This window comes from Rhinopithecus bieti, unplaced genomic scaffold, assembly GCF_001698545.2.
Source record: "Rhinopithecus bieti isolate Rb0 unplaced genomic scaffold, ASM169854v2 scaffold_46101, whole genome shotgun sequence".
NCBI lineage: Eukaryota > Metazoa > Chordata > Mammalia > Primates > Cercopithecidae > Rhinopithecus > Rhinopithecus bieti.
Window position 1 is genome coordinate 1,701,947 of NW_016819049.1, and position 18,523 is coordinate 1,720,469.

The following is an 18,523-nucleotide window of genomic DNA, read 5'->3' on the forward strand; positions in this document are numbered from 1 at the left end:
CCAGGGCCTTGCACTCTGCTGTACTGCTCTTCCTTGGCAGGGACAGAAGTGCAATGGGGGAAGAGGAGAGGCGGACAGCAGCTTGGAAAAGAAAGCTGCCAGGCTCCTGCTGCTCAAAAGGCACCACGGCCCACCTGCTTCCTGCACCTAGAGAGAGCAGCAGCTTGGGAGCAGATTCCCCCAGGAAGTCTACACTCACTTGCATTTGAAAGAAGAATTCACTGGAGGCAGGCAGGTTCGGGGAAAGCAGGAGGACACGGGAGAAGCTGCCAGTCAGCACCAGCTTCTCATCAACTCATTCCCCAAGCAATTCTCAGGGTGCAGTCTCCGAACACGTGTGGGTCCTCACCTGCCTTCAATCCCCATGTATGGAGAGAGGAGTTAAGATCCTCTCCCAGGGTTGCTGGGAGGACTGTACAGGCTATGAGCACCAGGGCCTGGTGTCAACACAGAGGCAGCTTCACACATCAGCTGCTATTATTCTCTGATGTTCATCTGTGCCAGAGCACACACAGCACTCAATTCTGATGAACCAGAGGGGAAAAGACACAGATGCTGAAGCTGGTACAAGCACATGCATATCCAATGCAGTCTCTGGACAATTTCAGTCACAGGTGACCCAGAAATGGCAAATGTGTGGCACGCATGCAACTGCCTCCTGGTTCTCATCCATGGCAGACATCACTAATCAATTACAGTACTCTTTGCTGATCCACCTGGAAGGGAGCTCCATGCATTTTTTCAGTCCAGTGCCTTGGCATCTGCTATCATTGGTCTACATTGGCACTAACAATAAAAGTGATTTATCATCCCTTCTCCAGTCCAGCAGTCTTGTTTACAGAGAAGAAACTAAGGCCCAGAGTGGGCAATAAACTTGCCCCAGGTCACACAGGAAGGCACAATAAGAGCTCAGGTTTTTATATTCTGGCGCTTTCCCCACTGCATTTGTGCTGCACACAGACACTGATTTTGTTTTCTGGATATACTGGGGAGAAGGCTCTGTGAGACTCCATCATCTGCTCCGCTCCCTCTGCCCAGCCACTCAGTCTCCTCTTGTGCCCACCTCATTGCCTTTGCTGGTTTCTTGGCCCAGCACACTTCTCCTGATGACACATGGCTGGTGGGCTGTCAAGCTTGGCTCTCAACTGCCCCCTCCTACAAGAGAAGCTGCCCCTGCCAGGTGATCTGAAGTCTCCTGCACCCTCCCCACTCCTCCATCATGCTCCATGAGCTCCTTTTATTTGTGGGCACTCACTATGGCCTGAGTTTATCTAAGGCAAATATGTATTTATCATCATCACCATGGTATCCCTGTGGCCATTCTAGAACAATCCCCAGCATAGAGTAGGTGCTCAATACATAATTGTTGAACAAGTGTCTAAATCCCATCATCCCTCAACTCCCCAGACCCCCCTTCACATACTACACAGTCCAGGCACAAAAGAAGACACCTCAGCTGGGCAGTCCTCCAGACCACACACCCTAACCCTGAGGGTGCCCCTGACCAACCCACAGTCCAGCAGCCCCTGAGGAGGGGCTGATCAGCAGCAGAGCTGAAGAATTCAGCCTTTGGCCTCTCGATTCTCAGTCATCTTCTGGGAGTGCAGATGGGCTCATTTTGGTCCCTTGTTTCTGACCCAAGATGGATTGAGAGGGGCATTGAAATGGGGAGAGAGATGCATCCAGCCCGTGGATCACTCTAGTCTGTGTCTGGATCCATGTGTCAAGGTAGAAGGCAGGTCCTAGTGGGGCCTGGAAGCCCCAAGGAGTGCCTGCCCTACATTACAGGTGGGAGCCTAGCTGCCTGCCTGCTGAGCCCTTCCTAGGCCCACAGTGAAGCCTCTGACCGGCTCCACCATCTGCCACTCTAATCTTCCCACTGCCGTGACCCCACGCCAAGCCCCTTTCTATCTTGCCATTTCCTCTGCCTGGAATGCTCTTCTGCCAGCTCTCTGCATAGTGAGGTTCTTCTCGTGGTTCAGGTCTTCTTTGCACAAATGTCCTCCCATCAGAGGGATACACCCAAGCAGCCCCCATTGTCACCCTTCCATCTTATCATATTTCATCATATTTGTATCACTTTTTACTCTCTGAAATTATCTTATTTACTTGCTTTCTTTAGTTTTAGCAACCTGCTCTATCAGACTTTAAACCCAGTAGGCAGTACCTTGTAGGCCCTGTTCATAGCTTGGACTCCTAGTTGGCTGGTCTACTGTAGTGGCCACACCATTTACCATTGATGAATGAGTGGGTGGGTGGATGGATGGTTGGATGGATGGATGGATGGATGGATGGATGGATGGATGGATGGATGGATTCCACCACCAACTCCCTGTGGGACCCTCCTAGATGGTGTTTCTCTCTGAAGCCCCAGTATTAACTCAGGCTTGGTGCATAGCATGGCACAGATGCAAAGTGTTGCTGAGTGCACTGTAGTATTTTCAGGATCTCAGTTTTCACATCTGCAAAATGAGGCACTGGGACTAGTCAATGCTTTTCAAACCATGTGACTGGAAACCTTCTGGAAGGGGTTCACACATCCTGCTCTGCTGCTGCAATTTTCAAATAAGCAAGTAAGAGAACTCAAGACAAGACAATGAGTTTTCATGGAGCCAAGTGTCTTCATTGTAAAGCCCAGTCCTTCCTATCTGGGGAATGGGAAGAGGGGCAAATATTCTTTCTTCCAAGAAATAATGGTGATAAGGGATGATTATTGTCTTAAAAATATATATATATCCTTATTCTGCATCAGGAAGAGATTGGCAACCAGATGCAGATGTCAGTCCCGACTTTAAAAATATATATATTGGTAAAGGAAATGAAGTCTGGGAACCTCCATTCTGGTGCCCTGCAGAGATGCCACAAACAATGAGGCATTTTCCACCAAACAATGAAAAATTAAACCGCCCAAGGACTCCTTTCTTGCTTTTGTCTGTTTTCTATTTGGGCTTTCCTTTGAAAAAGTGGCTTTGCTGCTTTATAAAGTTTGATGATCCCTGAAGGATCTACCTCCAAGGCCCCGTTCCCAGGATCTCTGCACCCTTGATTTTTATTTTCACATCTTGGCCCCTGCATTACACAGGCTTTTCTCCAGGTCTGGGCGTGGTTGGATCCCAAGTGTGCAGAGGACCCAGGAGGGCTCTGCCCCGCTCAGCTCAGCCCTCTGTGGTAGTCTGCCCTCTGGTCTATGCGCTTCCTCCTGGGCCTCTCCAGGCAAGGTTGTGTGCATCTTGCAAAATAATAGCCTCTGAAGTGTATTTTTGTCAGGCATGCAGTTGGGACCCTGGCATTGATAGTGGTTGTACAATTCCCGTTTCTAACCTCATTCAGAGAGACCAAGTGTCTTGTTCAAGGTCACACAGCAAGGAGGGGCACAAAGCCAGTTCATAGAGGTCTTCCTCCCAGCAGCGCCTGCTGAGCGGAAATTCAAGAGCCCTTTGGCAGCCACTACCGGATATGAGAAAGCGTTAAGACTGTCTCCAATTCACTCACTCTGTGCTCATAACCACGGTGTGCTGAGCACTTGAACTGTGTCAGGCACTTTATATACATTATTTTAACCCCACAAATGCAAGAAGTATCATGATTCCCATTTTCCCCCTCTGGAAACCAAGACTCAGAGAGGTTCCCTGACTTGCCGTGATCACACAGTGAAAACTAAGCCAGGATTTGGCCCATATCCACTCAAAGCACACCCTCTCCTTTGTGTCTGTCCTCCTGCCGTGGCCTGTGGCTTCCTGCCCACAGGGCATGCAGCTGGTCTTCCTCTGCTCAGGGTCATCTCTCCAGAAGCGGCCTGGCCGGGTGCCTGTGCTGCAGGAGACAGAAGCGCCAGGCCGCTGAGCCCAGGAATGGACTGGCAGGACTAGGAGAAATCAAGGCAGCCCATTCCCTGGGAGAGCAAGGGAGCTGAGCACAGAGAGATAGCCAGGAGTCTGCTGCAAGGTGAGGGTTATGGGTGGCCCCAGAAAGAGCAGGCCTGGTGTCGGGGAGCCATACACAGACACAGAGCTTTGCTCCCTCATTCAATATACGAAGCATTAGTTTTTCTCAGGGTAAATAAGCAATAGTGCTGTGTGTGTGTGTGTGTGTGTGCGCGCGCGTGTGCGTGTGTATGCACACTGGTTTGTCTTAACATTCCTAGGAACCCTAGGGACCCCAATGGTGCCAAAAGCAGCTTCAGAGGCTGAGGGCAGCCCGTGGCATCCCCTCTCCTTCCCTCAGATACCCACTTTGGCTAAGAATCCTGCAGCCTCTCTTTGAGCCCAGTGAAGCTATTTCATGAACCTGGTCTGTGCCTTAATGATCCCTGGCACCCTTTGTGGGTAGGGTCAGTAGACGGGCAATAGAAATGTCAGCCCCACCTTTTCCACTATTCATTCTCTAGGAACCAGATTAGGGGGTCTGTGAAGATGGGGCCCCATCAGAGTTTGCGCCACCTCCCCTGGGTTCCAGCAACAAATGGTGCCCCCTCTGTGAGTCTGTTTATGCGTCATCCCCACTGGACTGCCCTCCATGAGAGCAGAGGATTCTTTTAGTTTAATCGCCACATCAGTTACACATCAGACACAAGAAGGTCCTACATCATACATGCAGCAGGAAGGAAGGAGGGAAAGGGCATAATAACGACAATCACAGATCTGAGCCCTAATATGCACCAAGCACCTTGGGGAGCACATTACAGGCTAGAGCTCATGTCATCACTCCTGTAACCCTATCAGGGAACTGAGGCCCAGAGAGGCTAAGTCATTTGTCCAAGGTCACACAGCCAGGAAGAGGACAGGGTGGGTTTGGAACCCAGGCCTGCAGATTTACAAAATGCATGCTCTTTGCCTTGATTAGGCCTGCCTGCCTGTACAGGATGGAGGATGCCCCCAGCTTGCAGGCCCACCTGGTAGAGACCTAGGAGGTAAGCATGTTCGATTACTCATTCAGAGTGACCAAAGAAGGAAACCACAGAGCCTGTTGCTGTGGCTGAAGTCGACCACTAGCAACATATGGCATCGCCAGCCCTTCCCACTCACAGGGTTAACTGGGACAGCTGTCACCCTGGAGAGTGAGCTGGCCCTTCTGTTCTCCCCCTGGGGGTTCCTAATTTTACCGATAGCAGCCATCTTCATTAAGGAACTTGTCAGCACATCAAAATAGTGCTATGATTAACTCCTTGAACAAATACTTGCAGAGTCCTGACTTTACACTCAGGGCTAAAGGAAATGTTCTTTAAAAAGCATAAAACATGGGCCGGGCACAGTGGCTCACGCCTGTAATCCCAGCACCTTGGGAGGCTGAGGCAGGTGGATCACCTGAGGTCAGGAGTTTGTGACCAACCTGGCCAACATGGTAAAACCTTGTCTCTACCAAAAACACAAAAAAATTAGCCAGGCATGATGGTGGGCGCCTATAATCCCAGCTTCTTGGGAGGCTGAGGCAGGAGAGTCACTTGAACCCAACCCAGCGGGGCAGAGGGTGCAGTGAGCGCGAGATTGCGCCCCTGGTGCACTCCAGCCGTGGGCGAACACGAGCGAAGACTCCATCTCAAAGAAAAAAAAAACCCTAAAACATGGTACATGTCATCAAGAAGTTTATCACTAGGAGACTAATTGCGCTTACATTTCTGATTCCCTTTCCAAGGCTAATTGTAGAGTGTGCCTTTCCCTCCCTCTCTCTTCTCACATCCAGGGAATGGTGCTGAGTGTCTAATGAAGGCAGTTAAAAAACAAAACAAAACAAACATCAGATTATGTGAATAAACATCAACAGAAGTGCAATCTCCCAGCTGGACAGCAACGAGTGGAAAAGCTGTGGCTACAGTATGAGAAGGCACAGGCAGGGGTGTGTGTGTATGTGTGTGTATATGTATGTGTGTGTGTGTGTGTGTTTGTGTGTGTGTGTTAAAACTCCAGTTATTGACTAGGGATATAAAAGAGTTTCAACTGTGTTTGTAGAACAGGAAGCCTGTTATTGTTTTGGGATGAGACAGATATCAGTCAATTCTTTAATTAGAAACGCCTACTGGTTACATCATATTATGAAATGACAGTGTAATGTGCTTCTGCCTGTTCTTTTAAAATATGAGGAAACCACTATGTACTCAAAAGAATTGAAAACAGGTTGGGTATGGTGGCTCACACCTGTAATTCCCAGAACTTTGAGAGGCCATGGCAGGCAGATCACTTGAGCCCAGGAGTTCAAGACTGGCCTGGGCAAAAAGGCAGAACCCCCTTACTGCAAAAAAAAAAATAACAAAAAATTAGCTGGTCATGGTTGCATGTGCCTGCAGTCCCAGCTACGTGGGAGGCTGAGGTGGGAGGGTGACTCGAGCCCAGGAGGAGGTTGCAGTGAGCCATAAGCCGAGATTGAGCCACAGCACTCCAGCCTGGGTGACACAGTGAGACCCTGTCTCAAAAAAAAAAAAAAAAAAAAAAAAAAAAAAAAAAATTGAAGACAGGTGCTCAAACATAGCAGTGCTGTTCACAAGAGCCAAAAGATGGAAATAAATATTCATCAACAGGTAAATGAGTAAGCAAATTACAGTATATACATACTATGGAATATTATTCAGCCACAAAAGGGAATGAAGTTCTGATACCCACTACAACAGAAATGAACCTCAAAAACATGCTTAAAAGAAGCCAGACACAAAAGGCCACATAGTGTATGACTCCATTTAGATGAACTACCCAGAAGAGGTAAATCCATAGAGTAGGAAGAGGAATTGGTAGTTGCGAAGGGCTGAGGAAAGAGGAGGGTGGGGAAAAACTGCCTGATGGATAAGGGGTGATGGAAATGTTTTGGAACTTGACAGAGGTGGTCCTGCAGGACACTATGAATGAGCTGAATGCCACTGAATTGCACACTTTAAAATGCTTAATTATATGTTATGTACATTTCATCTCAATAAATAGTTTTTGGAAAAAGAAAAAAGATGCAAGAAAAGCCTGAGTTTTCCCAATGATATGAAGGCAAAAGGGTGATATGGGATGAAGGCACTGGTTTATGAGCCAGAGCTCCAGGTCTGCTCTCGCTCCATCACTTCCCAACCCTATGACCTAAGGCAATCATTTTTGTGCCATTCCCTCCTCCATTAAATGGGGCCTTGCAGGGCTGCGTGAGGATCCAGTGGGTGCTAGATAAGAAAGTAATTTTGACAATATAAGATGCATTAAGCTAACATTTACTGAGGACCTATGAGCCAGTCGCTGTGCTGAACACGTTTCACTGTGCATCTCACTTATTCTCCGTAGCAAACCCATTTTACAGAAGTGGAACATGAGGTTTAAAGAAAATCAGTGGTAGAGCCAGATCAGAAGCACATGCTGCTGTATCCCATGGTGCCACCCTGCCTTGCCCACGGCATACTCACTACCATCATTCAGAAGAGCTATCACACCTCTTGAGATACACACTCGCAGCACCCACCCCCCTCGAGATCCAGCAATGCACCTCAACTCCGTACTAATGTTCAGCATCAAGTGAGAAGCTGGGTTATCCGGGCGCATGTCCTGACAGCCAGCCGCATCTATGGACCTGTGGCGCTCTCTGCTTCTCAAATGGCTCCTTCCCAATTCCTGGGAAGCCACTGATGTGAATTTCCCTGAAAGTGAATTTCAGATTTGAATCCTTTCGTGACAAGAACACGATTGAATAGTCTCCATGTGCCAGGTGCCATGCTAGGTCCTGGGGATGCAGAATGAAGAAGCTCATGCCCCAGCTTCAGAGACCTCTTGGTGGAGATAAATGGGAAAATACACAAATGCTCCCCTGTGTTATAAACTCAGCGATGGACATCTGCACAGTGCATGATGGGTGTGTGTAAAGGAACTCCTGGGGAACTCAGAATGGCACAGTGTTAAGAAGGCAGACTCTGGTTCTATTCCTGCTTCCACCACAGATGCGCTGTGTGGCCTTGGGAAGTCACCTAACCTCTCTGTGCCTCAGTTGTAAAACAGTGCTCATTGTACCTGCATCAGTGAACAGTGTGGTGAAGATTAATAATTTAGGACATTGGAAGTGTTTAGAACAAGGTCTGAACCATGGTAGTTGCTATAGAATCAGTGTTAGTTCTTACGATTACCATGATTTCTGAGGGGGTGTAAGCCTGGAAAGGAGATAAGGCACCAAGTTCAAGGATGACACTTGAGAACCACAATAGACCCAAGTGCCAAACTAACACAGGTCTGTTTTCAAGCAAAGAGTCCGTGTGGAAATGCAAATCTTATACGAATATGGATAATCAGCAGTTATCACAAACCATGGTGAGGGAGACGGAACCCAGATCTGTCCACAAACCCAGATCCGTTGGGAAGTGAGAATATCAATTTCCAAGAAACGTTAAATTACATCGTTTTCTCCACACAGCTGCCAGGCCCCAGAGAGTAACTTCATGTTCAAATTGCTTTCTGATCTCCTGAGATTCCATCTCCCTGTTCCACGTCCTCACCTCCCTCCCCCATGGTCTCTAGAGGATGTATTTGGACATGTCACTCACTCCTATGCTGCAGAGAAAAGTGAGAGCCACAGATCAGGTAATGATCCCCAGTGTCCCCGCTCTAGAAACACAGGGGAAATGAGCAGAGCCTGTGGATGCCTTTACCTAGGGAATCCACACGCAAAAATAGGCTATTCTTCACACAGGCATAGGATTTTCTCATCAATTTCCTCTCTCTCCCTCCTGTACTAGGTCTGTCCATCATCACAGCAGTGGTCTGAATCCAGGTTCAGAAACACCCACTCTCAAGGTGCTGGAGGAAGATGGTAGAGGTTTCCAGTCCTCGCACCACCTCTTCTAGCTGTGTGACCTTGGTGAAGTTACTTCACCTCTCTAAGCCTCAGTGCCTTCATCTGTAAAATGAGAATAATATCACTTTCCTGGGGGAAATTGTTGCAAAATAATGAATATTTATGTGAAGCACCTGGCACATAATAGAGGCTTATACAAAAAAAAGTCAAACCAAAGTTTCCTGAATTACTAAAACAATATCCGCTCCTGGCCCTGTTTCACTCTTGGATCTTCAAGTGCTACCTCCTGAGACTACACTCCAGGGTCCCACATTCTAGGGGAGATCCCTAGCTCAGAGTCTCAGAACCCAGCCACCCCCACATGGTCCTTTCCTTTGAGTAACCCTTGGGCAGCTGAGGTGTGCGTCTGTCTTCCTGTCCCACTGGAGGCCACATGCAGCCCATATCAGCTCTCCTTCTGAGCCCAGTGCTCCACAGGGATGTTCAGCTGGGCCACAAAGCCTTTCTTAACAGATGGGGAAACTAATGCCCAAAGGCATTAGGTGACTTGTCTGAGGTTTACCAGGCCAGCAGGCAGCGGAGCAGAGATTCAAACCCAGGTACCAATGCCAAAGTCTTAATCCACTCAACCAGTGATTCCCAAACTTGAGTTGCCCCCAGGAATTTTGCAATACCCACACCCACTGAATACCACCTTCCTTCACTCATTTTACCCTCTCTGTATCCCACATGTGCTATTCTTTTTCTTTCTTTTATCTTTTCTTTTTTTTTTGAGGTGGAGTTTCACTCTTGTGCCCATGTTGGAGTGCAGTGGTGCGATCTCGGCTCACTGCAACCTCGGTCTCCCGGATTCCAGCAATTCTCCTGCCTCAGCCTCCCAAGTAGCGGGGACTATAGGTGCGTACCACCATACCTGGCTAATTTTGTATTTTTAGCAGAGACAGGGTTTCACCATGTCGGTCAGGCTGGTCTTGAACTCCTGACCTCAAGTGATCTACTCACCTCAGGCTCCCAAAGTGCTGGGATTACAGGCATGAGCCACCAGGCCCAGCCTCTTTCCTTCTTCTTCTTCTTCTTCTTCTTCTTCTTTTTTTTTTTTTTTAAGAGACAGGGTCTCACTACTTAACCAGGCTGGATGCCAATTCCTGGCCTCAAGTGATCCTCCCACTTCGGTCTCCCAAGTAGCCGGGACTACAAGTGTGAGCCACTGTCCCTGGCTTGTACTGTCCTTTACTGAACCTGTTTCTTTCAATAACTTAAACCCAGCTCATTTTCTAAACTTTGTCTTAAGCAGCACTGTTCAGGAAACCATGGGTTTTATGTGCTAAATATACTTCATCAAATACACACTCAGATAACTATATAACCATTGAAATAAAAAGCATTCCAGTTCATCTGAGTGCCACCTAAAATTGTCTGACATACCACATGCCTCTTATTGCTAATATACTTCCTGCCTGCTCTGGAGGTGTTGAAGGAACCGGCTCGAAAAGTTATGTTTGATTTAGATCTGCCAAAGACTTCCCAGATTATTCAACCAACGTTCCAACAATTGTTGGAGAGAGTCTCTGGAATCAGAAAATGTTCTTTCAGGCCCAAGATGAGTTAGACAGATTTTTATAGCAGAACAAGTAACACTGAAAAAAGGGCTTTCACAATTTCCTTTAAACATCCAAGCAAGTTTGAGGCTGTATCATACAATCACTACAGGTGTTGTCCTTAAGCAGCTACATTTTTGGGGCAAACTTTGGCTTCTTGGACCCACCCCACCCATTCTAACAGACCTAGTGCAAGTTGAGCTGAAGTTGGCTTATTAGGAATAAGGCTGGAAATCCAGAAGAGTGTCGTCCTTATCTCTGTGCTTCTCCAGCACTATGCACCCAACAGGCACCTACTAATTATTTAGGAACTACATATATTTGACTTCATACAGTATAACAATTTTTTAAAGATTGGCCAGGCATGGTGGCTCACGCCTGTAATGCCAGCACTTTGGGAGGCTGAGGCAGGTGCATCTCCTGAGGTCAGGAGTTTGAGAGCAGCCTGGCCAATATGGCAAAATCCTGTCTCTACTAAAAATACAAATATTAGCCACGTGTGGTGGCAGGTGCCTGTAAATCCCAGCTACTCAGGAGGCTGAGGCATGAGAATCACTTGAATCCGGGAAGCAGAGGTTGCAGTGAGCCGAGATTGCACCACTACACTCCAGCCTGGGGGATAGAGCGAGACTCTCCAAACAAAAAAAAGAAAAAAAAATAATGTTCCCTCAAAATCTGTGCCCACCCAAAACCTCTGCATGAGACCTTATTTGGAAAGAATCTCTGCGGAGGGCATTAATGAGGCTGAGGTCATATTGGATTAGAGTAGGCACTAAATTCAATGACTGTGTCTTTATAAGAGGAGAGGAGGCACAGAGAGCCAGATACAGAGAGAGGGAAGATGGCCATGTCATTAGAGTGATGCGTCTGCAAACCACGGAATGCCAAAGATTGCCAGCAACCCACAGAAGCTGGAAGAGGTGAGGGGAGATTCTTCCCTCGAGGCCTCAGACGGAGCATGACCCTGCCAGCACCTTGACTTTGAACTTCTAGCCTCCTGAACTGTGAGAGATTACATCTTTTGTTTTGGGCCACCCAGTTTGTGGGCGTTCATTACAGCAGCCCTAGCAGATTAATACAGAAGGCAAACATGGATGGCCAGGGAGACCGTGTGACTGAGCTGAGATCCCACTATTAGTAAAGCTCAGCACGGGACTCGAACTCAACCTCCCTGGCCCAGGGCCCCAATCTCATCTTGAGAGGAACAGGGGCTTCCTGGAAACTGGAGCCAGAATGTGAGGTTAGGCATCGAGACCCTTCCTACCAAACCTTCCCTGATTTACCAGCACCCAGAGAATGCCTCTGTGGAAGCAGCTTACATATGTATTTACTTCTGCATCACAAAGAGCTGTGAAAAATAGCCAGGAATGCCACCTGTCTTTAACCACATCCCTCTGTACGTTCTCCCTGGCTTTCCTGATAGATGCACGCATCTGCCGCTCCCATTTAGAGCTGCCTTTCTTTCTGCCAAGGAGACTCACCCAGGCATTGATTAGTCTTTATGAAAATGACCAGTCTTTATGAAAAGCGATAACCAGCTCTGTTTCTGCTGGGTAGTGTCCAGTGCCGGCTGCTCCCGTCCATGGTTGGGAGGACCCCCTCCCACTAACAAGGTAGCCAGACAGTCACTCCTGATTCCCCCCACCAAGTACGGCTGCAGCTGCCCTGATAACAGTCAACCAGGAGAAGATCTATTATTTCTCCACAAACTGACTTCTTCTCTGCATCCTCTCCAGGCCCTCCCTGGGGGCTGGGCTTCTTGCTCGTCCCACTTAAACAGCCTGTTCTGTTTTTCTAGCTCTACCTCCATCTCGGAACTCATTATGGGGTTGGCAGTGGAGAGGTTCTCTTGCTTTCTCCTTCTCCTTCTCTCCCCACCCCCACCCTTCTTCCTCAGAAATGCAATCCAGTTGTTGTTTTAGGCTAGGGTTTGTAAAAGCCTTTGGACTTGAAAGAAAAATTTAGATCCAGACCTTAAAGATAAACACACCCCTGCAAGCACAGCAGCTACCAGAGGGGAGCTCTGAAAACCTCAGCTTGCCAAGAATCCCTCATCTACTGCTCTCCGGTCCCCAAATGTTAGTTTCAGAGCTTCTGAGGGCCAGGCTCTATGCTAAACTGACATGGATAAGGCATCCCTCCTTTCCTCCCTCCCTCCCTCCTTTCCTTTCTTCAGTCCACAAATATTTGTTGAACTCGTCCACTGCCAGGTGCTGACTGTGCTGTATCCTCGGTCCACAGAAGTCAAAAAAGAACTGATGTGGCCTCTGCCTGTGGCCCTCAAGAAACTTACTGGCAGGGCACAGTGGCTCACATCTGTAATCCCAGCACTTTGGGAGGCCGAGGTGGGCGGATCACAAGGTCGGGAGTTCGAGACTGGCCTGTCCAACATGGTGAAACCCCATCTCTACTAAAAATACAAAAATTAGGCGGGCATGGTGGCACATGTCTGTAATCCCAGATACTTGGGAGGCTGAGGCAGGAGAATCACCTGAACCTGGGAGGTGGAGATTGCAGTGAGCCGAGATCACACCATTGCACGCCAACTCTGGGCGACAGAGCGAGACTCCATCTCGGGGCCAAAAAAAAAAAAAAAAAATTACCATCCAGGAGCAGATAGAGACAAAGCAGCAAAGTAATGATAAACAGCAATGTAATCTGAATAAACAGCACAGGCAGGCTCAGTGAGCTGGTGACATTTTATTCTTATTTTTCAGGTGTAATAAATGCTGGTCAAAAGTCCATCCAAGTGCTGAGAGAATACTGCTGGAATGGGGTTTTCGTGTAGGAAGGCTGATGGAGTAAGAATCATAACATTTTTGCCCTAAGCTGAGTTTATCACCTCTCTGGCCCCTCTCACTAGCTTTTCCTCTATCCTCTGAGTTCCCACCATTTTTCTTAGTAACCTCTATAATCTAGGCATCTCAGCTCAAATACACAGAGACTCAGAGCATTTCTGTTCTTGCCCCATCCAATTCATTCCGAAGTCCTAAAAAGTTGTCCTGCTACCTCCTTCATCAGCTCCTCACCTCCGCCCCAGTGTCCCCTGCTCCACTCCAGGGCGGCAGCCTCTATTGCTTGGATCTGGCAGTAGACAACTTGTTCCATTCTCTCACTTCTTCAATCCCTCCTCTACCCTCTCTCAGAGCCATATCTCCAGGCTACTGGCCTGATCCAAAACCTTCAGACTGCTCATGACTGAACAATTAAACCCAAATTCAGCCTTCAAGAACTTCTGTACTATGGCCTCAACCTCCCTCTCTGATTCAATGTTTCCCTACTCCTGTACATGTTCCCAGAATCCCCACCCGAAGGGATGATACCTTCTTTGCTAAAAAAATACTCCCCACCCCACCCCATGCTTTCCCACATCTAAGCACTGGCAAATGCTGTCCCCCCCCACCCAGAATGTCATCTTCCCAGCCTCAGTCCTTCAAGGCCACCTCAGTAAATCCTTTCTTGGCTTCCCCGTTGACTTCTGTCTTCTGAAAAGCCTTCACTGCCTGTGTGAATTTTGCTCCTGCCCTGTTCACACCCATGAACACTCACTTGTGTATGGTCTGCATACACTCCCTTTTCTTACTAGGCTGAATTCCTCGGGGACAGAAACTTGGTTTTAAAGACCAGTGAATAACTTTTAACACCTAGTAGGGCCTGGAATGTGTCAGGCCCTCAATGAATGGGTGTGAGTGAAAGATTCACTTGTGCCCCGTGCCTCTGCCATGACTCCCCCCAAACACGGATCCCTCCACTGTCCCCACCATCTTGGAGCTGGTGCACCTGTTTATCAGAGCAGCTCCATGTTAAAATCAGAGCAATGCTCTGAACAACAATAATAAAAGGAATGGGTCTGAGCAGACTCCAAGGAAGGCTTCTCTAGCAAAACCCTTTGTGTCATTCTGCTTTCACTATTTCCTCTCCCATCCCAGCATTTTGGAAGCCAGTCTGGACAAACCGGACCTCTCATCTAGAGGCCCTGGAGTCCCCACCCATAGCCTCTACCACCTGCAGCCCCAGCCACCTCTTACCCAGTTCTTGAGTCCACCCTGCCAAAGGCTCTGTGTGTGTGTGTGTGTGTGTGTGTGTGTGTGTGTGTGTGTGTGTGTATAATGCCTCCCACTCCCTCCACTCCCATCTGCTCCATCCAGTGGGGGCTGGGGAGGCAGCCCTGACTTCCATCTCCTCTGATCTCTGGCTCCTACTTTTGCTCCAATAATCCATTCTCCATGCAGCAGCCAGAGGGATTTCTTTAAAATGCAAATTAGAACCTGGAGCTTCTCTGCTTAAAACTCTCCGAAGGCTTCTCATTGCACTTATAATAAAACCCAAACTCTTCAAGGCCCTGCAGCCCCCACCACTAGCCCCTCACTTCATCTCCCACAGCTCTCCCCATACCCACCTCAACCACTTTGTGTTTCGCTTCTCTGGGTACTGGAACCCATCTCAGAGCCTTTGTGTCTGTCTGCTGTTTCCTCTCCTTCAGGTTCCTGACCCATCAAAGACCCCAGGGGCTGCTGTCCATTCCCCAAACTCCCTGTCTATTACCTTGTCCACCTTGAGGAGAGACTCTCCAGGTCCCGATGTGCTTCCCAGTGAGGTAGGTCTAAGACCTGGCGGGGAAGTGCATGGATGATGACGTTCTTGAACACTGACGGCTAGAATCTTTTTGAAACAAGGTCTCACTCTGTCACCCAGGCTGGAGTGCAGTGGCTTGACCATGGCTCACTGCAGTCTTAACCTCCCAGGCTCAAGTAATCCTCCCACCTCAGCCTTCCGAGTAGCTGGGACCACAGGTGGGCACCACCATGCCCAGCTGATGTTTTTTATTTTTTGTAGAGACAGGGTCTCACTATGTGGCCCAGGCTAGTCTCGAACTCCTGGGTTTAATAGATCCTCCCACTTCCAAGTTCTAAAGTGCTGGGATTATAGGTGTGAGCCACTGAAGCTGGCAGCTAGAACTATTATTGCCACCATTCTACAAGTGAAGAGATAAAGGCTTGAAAAGGTTAGTAACTCCTCCAAGGTCACTGGGAAAACGGAGCTGGAATTCAAATTAGGTAGTTTCCTACTGTCTTTGGAGCTCTTAACCACCACCCTGAGGCACTGCTAACTTATGAAGATTTTTTCTTCATTTTTTCCCATGATTCCCCGCCAATCCCCTGAAGCTAGTGTGGTTTCTCTGGGTGCCATATGGATATTATTTCCTTCCACAGGTATGTACTGGGTACCTTCTGTATGCCCAGCTCTGTGCTGGCGGATAAGGAGATACCTGTAAATGAAGCAAACACAGGAAGCTCCACTCCAGAGACAGAGACGGACATGGACAGATAAGAAAAGAACCTCGCCTGTAATCCCAGCACTTTGGGAGGCCGAGACAGGCGGATCACGAGGTCAGGAGATCAAGACCATCCTGGCTAACACGGTGAAACCCCGTCTCTACTAAAAAATACAAAATCTAGCCGGGCGAGGTGGTGGGCGCCTGTAGTCCCAGCTACTCGGGAGGCTGAGGCAGGAAAATGGTGTGAACCCGGGAGGCGGAGTTTGCAGTGAACTGAGATCCGGCCACTGCACTCCAGCGTGGGTGACAGAGCAAGACTCCGTCTCAAAAAAAAAAAAAAGAAAGAAAGAAAGAAAGAAAAGAACCTCACGTTAGAGTAACTTCTGTGGAGGAAGCAAAGCAGGGGCTGCAGAGAATGGCAATCTAAATTTGTGTTCTGCAAAAGCCTTTCTGAAGCGGTAACATTTAGTTTATCATGTGAACTCTAACTTTTGGAAGTTTTCAAGCACACACAGAGAGAATACCGCAATGAACTCCCACGTGCCAATTGCTCAGCCCCCACAATCCGACAATCCTGATTTGGAAGCTATTTAAACATAAATAAATAAGCAAATAATCTAAGGGCCTTGAGCACCTGCAGATGTTAGCATCCATACAACCAGTCGTCCGTAGATATGGGTGGACAGTTGCGCAGTTTAAGAAGCTTCAGCCTGGGGGTCAGAAGACGTGAGGTTTAGTTCTGTTTCTGGGCTTGTCAGACTGTGCAGCCCTGGACTGTGGGTCAGGCCCCCAGCCCCTCGCAGCCCAGGCGGGCCCCTGCATGGTAAAGACTCATTGTGTCCTCTTGGCCTTTTCCCAGGAGACAGACTTTCTGGGCAGACACTGTGCCTCTGTGGAAGGAAGCTTTGCAATTAGCCGGATTTATGACCCCACTGACTGCCTGAGAAGTCCCTGCCCCCACCCTTCCCCAATCCTAGGAAGCCCCCTTTTCAGGAAGAGACTACAAGGGGGTTGAGCAAAATCGGTTCCAGGTAGGGAGACCAGAAACTTCTGCAAACAGGTGTCACTGGGCATCCTCCTACACAGCCCAGAAAGGGGCTCTGGCAGAGAACACCTGCAAATGAGCTTTGAGCAAAGCCTCCCATCACTGCACAAACACAGGCCCTATGGAAGGGGAACTTCATACAGCCAGGCAAAGCCCTGAACCAGGTGGCCTGCTCTTACCCAGACAGAGGGGATCACCCAGCCTTGGGCCCTGGTCTCTTGCAGGTAACCAGGCTTTCATTTACGGCACAGGTATTTAGTCCTGACACTGAGCTGAGGGTTCAGTTGAGATGTAAGCGAGGCAGAAGAGGCTCCAATCCCACATCTGCCAGATCCACCAGCTCTGGGGCCTCTGGCAATACCTTTCACTTCTTTGAACCTCAGCTTCTCCATCATCAAAATGGGTCCTCTAATACCTGCACAGTGATCCTGAAGACTGTGGTCTGAATGTATGTTGTGAATCTTAAAGCGTGTGCCCTGGAGAGAGGCTGTTCTAGTGTCAGAGAGTACCTAGCTCAATAAATACTTGCCAGGTTGGGCGCAATGACTCACACCTGTAATCCCAGCACTTTGGGAGGCCGAGGCAGGTGGATTACCTGAGGTCAGGAGTTTGAGACCAGCCTGGCCAACATGGTGAAACCCTGTCTCTACTAAAAATACACAAAAAAAACAAAACACACAAAAATAGCCAGGCGTGGTGGTGTGCACCTGTAATCGCAGCTACTCAGGAGGCTGAGACACAAGAATCACTTGAACCCAGAAGGCAGAGATTGCAGTGAGTCAAGATCATGTCACTGCACTCCAGCCTGGGTGACAGATCGAGACTCTGTCTCAATAAACAAATAAATACTCACCAAGCATTCTAATAAATGCAGTGGGTGGTTAAGAGCAGCTCTGAAGGCAGGCTGCCTGGGTTCAAATCCTGGCCACTTCCTGACTGTAACCCTGGGAATGAGTCATCACTCCTCATGCCTCAGTTTCCTCTTTTGTAGAAAGGGAAAATAGTAGCACCTACCCCATGGGGTTGCTGCAACCACAGAGATCATCGCTGACACATAATAAACACCCAATCAATGTTGTACCCCACGCAATAGGCCTGGGAGGGTCATCCTTCTAGTCCCCCCACCACAGTGCCCTCTTCCACCAGGAGCTACTGCCAGCTCATTGAAATTCTCTCTTACTTGGGGGGCTACCAGATGTTTATGGAATTGAAATGCAGTTGAATGGGGGCTGGGGAGAACTGAGTGAAGAATGAACTTGCTAATCTAAAAAACTTTTAAATCTGAGGTTGGCATGGTGGTGTGGGTGTGTCGTTTGGGCCATGGTATGGGGTGTGCAAGGGCAGTGACCGCTCCGAAGTTGGGGTGGGGAGTGGGACAGGCTCCTTAGGCAGACAAAAACCCTCTCCCCACGAGACCAGTTTAGTCTGGTTTTCGAAGGGGACAAGGGTTCAAGAAGGTCTCGGGCAAGGCTGCGGAATGTTGGAGAGGCCCCTGGGGAGGGGGGCTGGAGAAGCCCACAGCTTCACAAGAGTTCCATTGTGTCCTCTCTGTACCAATGGCCCCTGCAGTGGCCCACTCTCTGGGGAGCTCCCAGAGGAACAAAACATGAGGGAGGCCAGGGGTGAGGAGGGGGCAGCACTGCCTGGGAGGGGGTGGGGTGCAAAGCGCAACACAAAAGTCACAAAGGCGGGGTGGGGTGGGGTAAGTCCCATGAGATGAAGCTTTACTGCCCTGGGTCCCCTGGTTGGCCTCAGTCTCACCAGATTCAATAAAGAGGAACTTGGGAGACAAGCAAAACAAAAGACAGTCAAGCCTGGACAGGGCTAAATACAACTCCTTTATCTATCTTCATATCCCTGAAA

At 48.8% G+C, this 18,523-nt stretch overlaps 1 protein-coding gene across 2 annotated transcripts in view; it reads right to left on the reverse strand.

The window, feature by feature from the left end:
- TSPAN18 (tetraspanin 18) overlaps positions 1-18,523 on the reverse strand; it is a 205,165-nt gene that overhangs the window by 114,957 nt on the left and 71,685 nt on the right. The gene's annotated exons all lie outside the window — the stretch shown is intronic.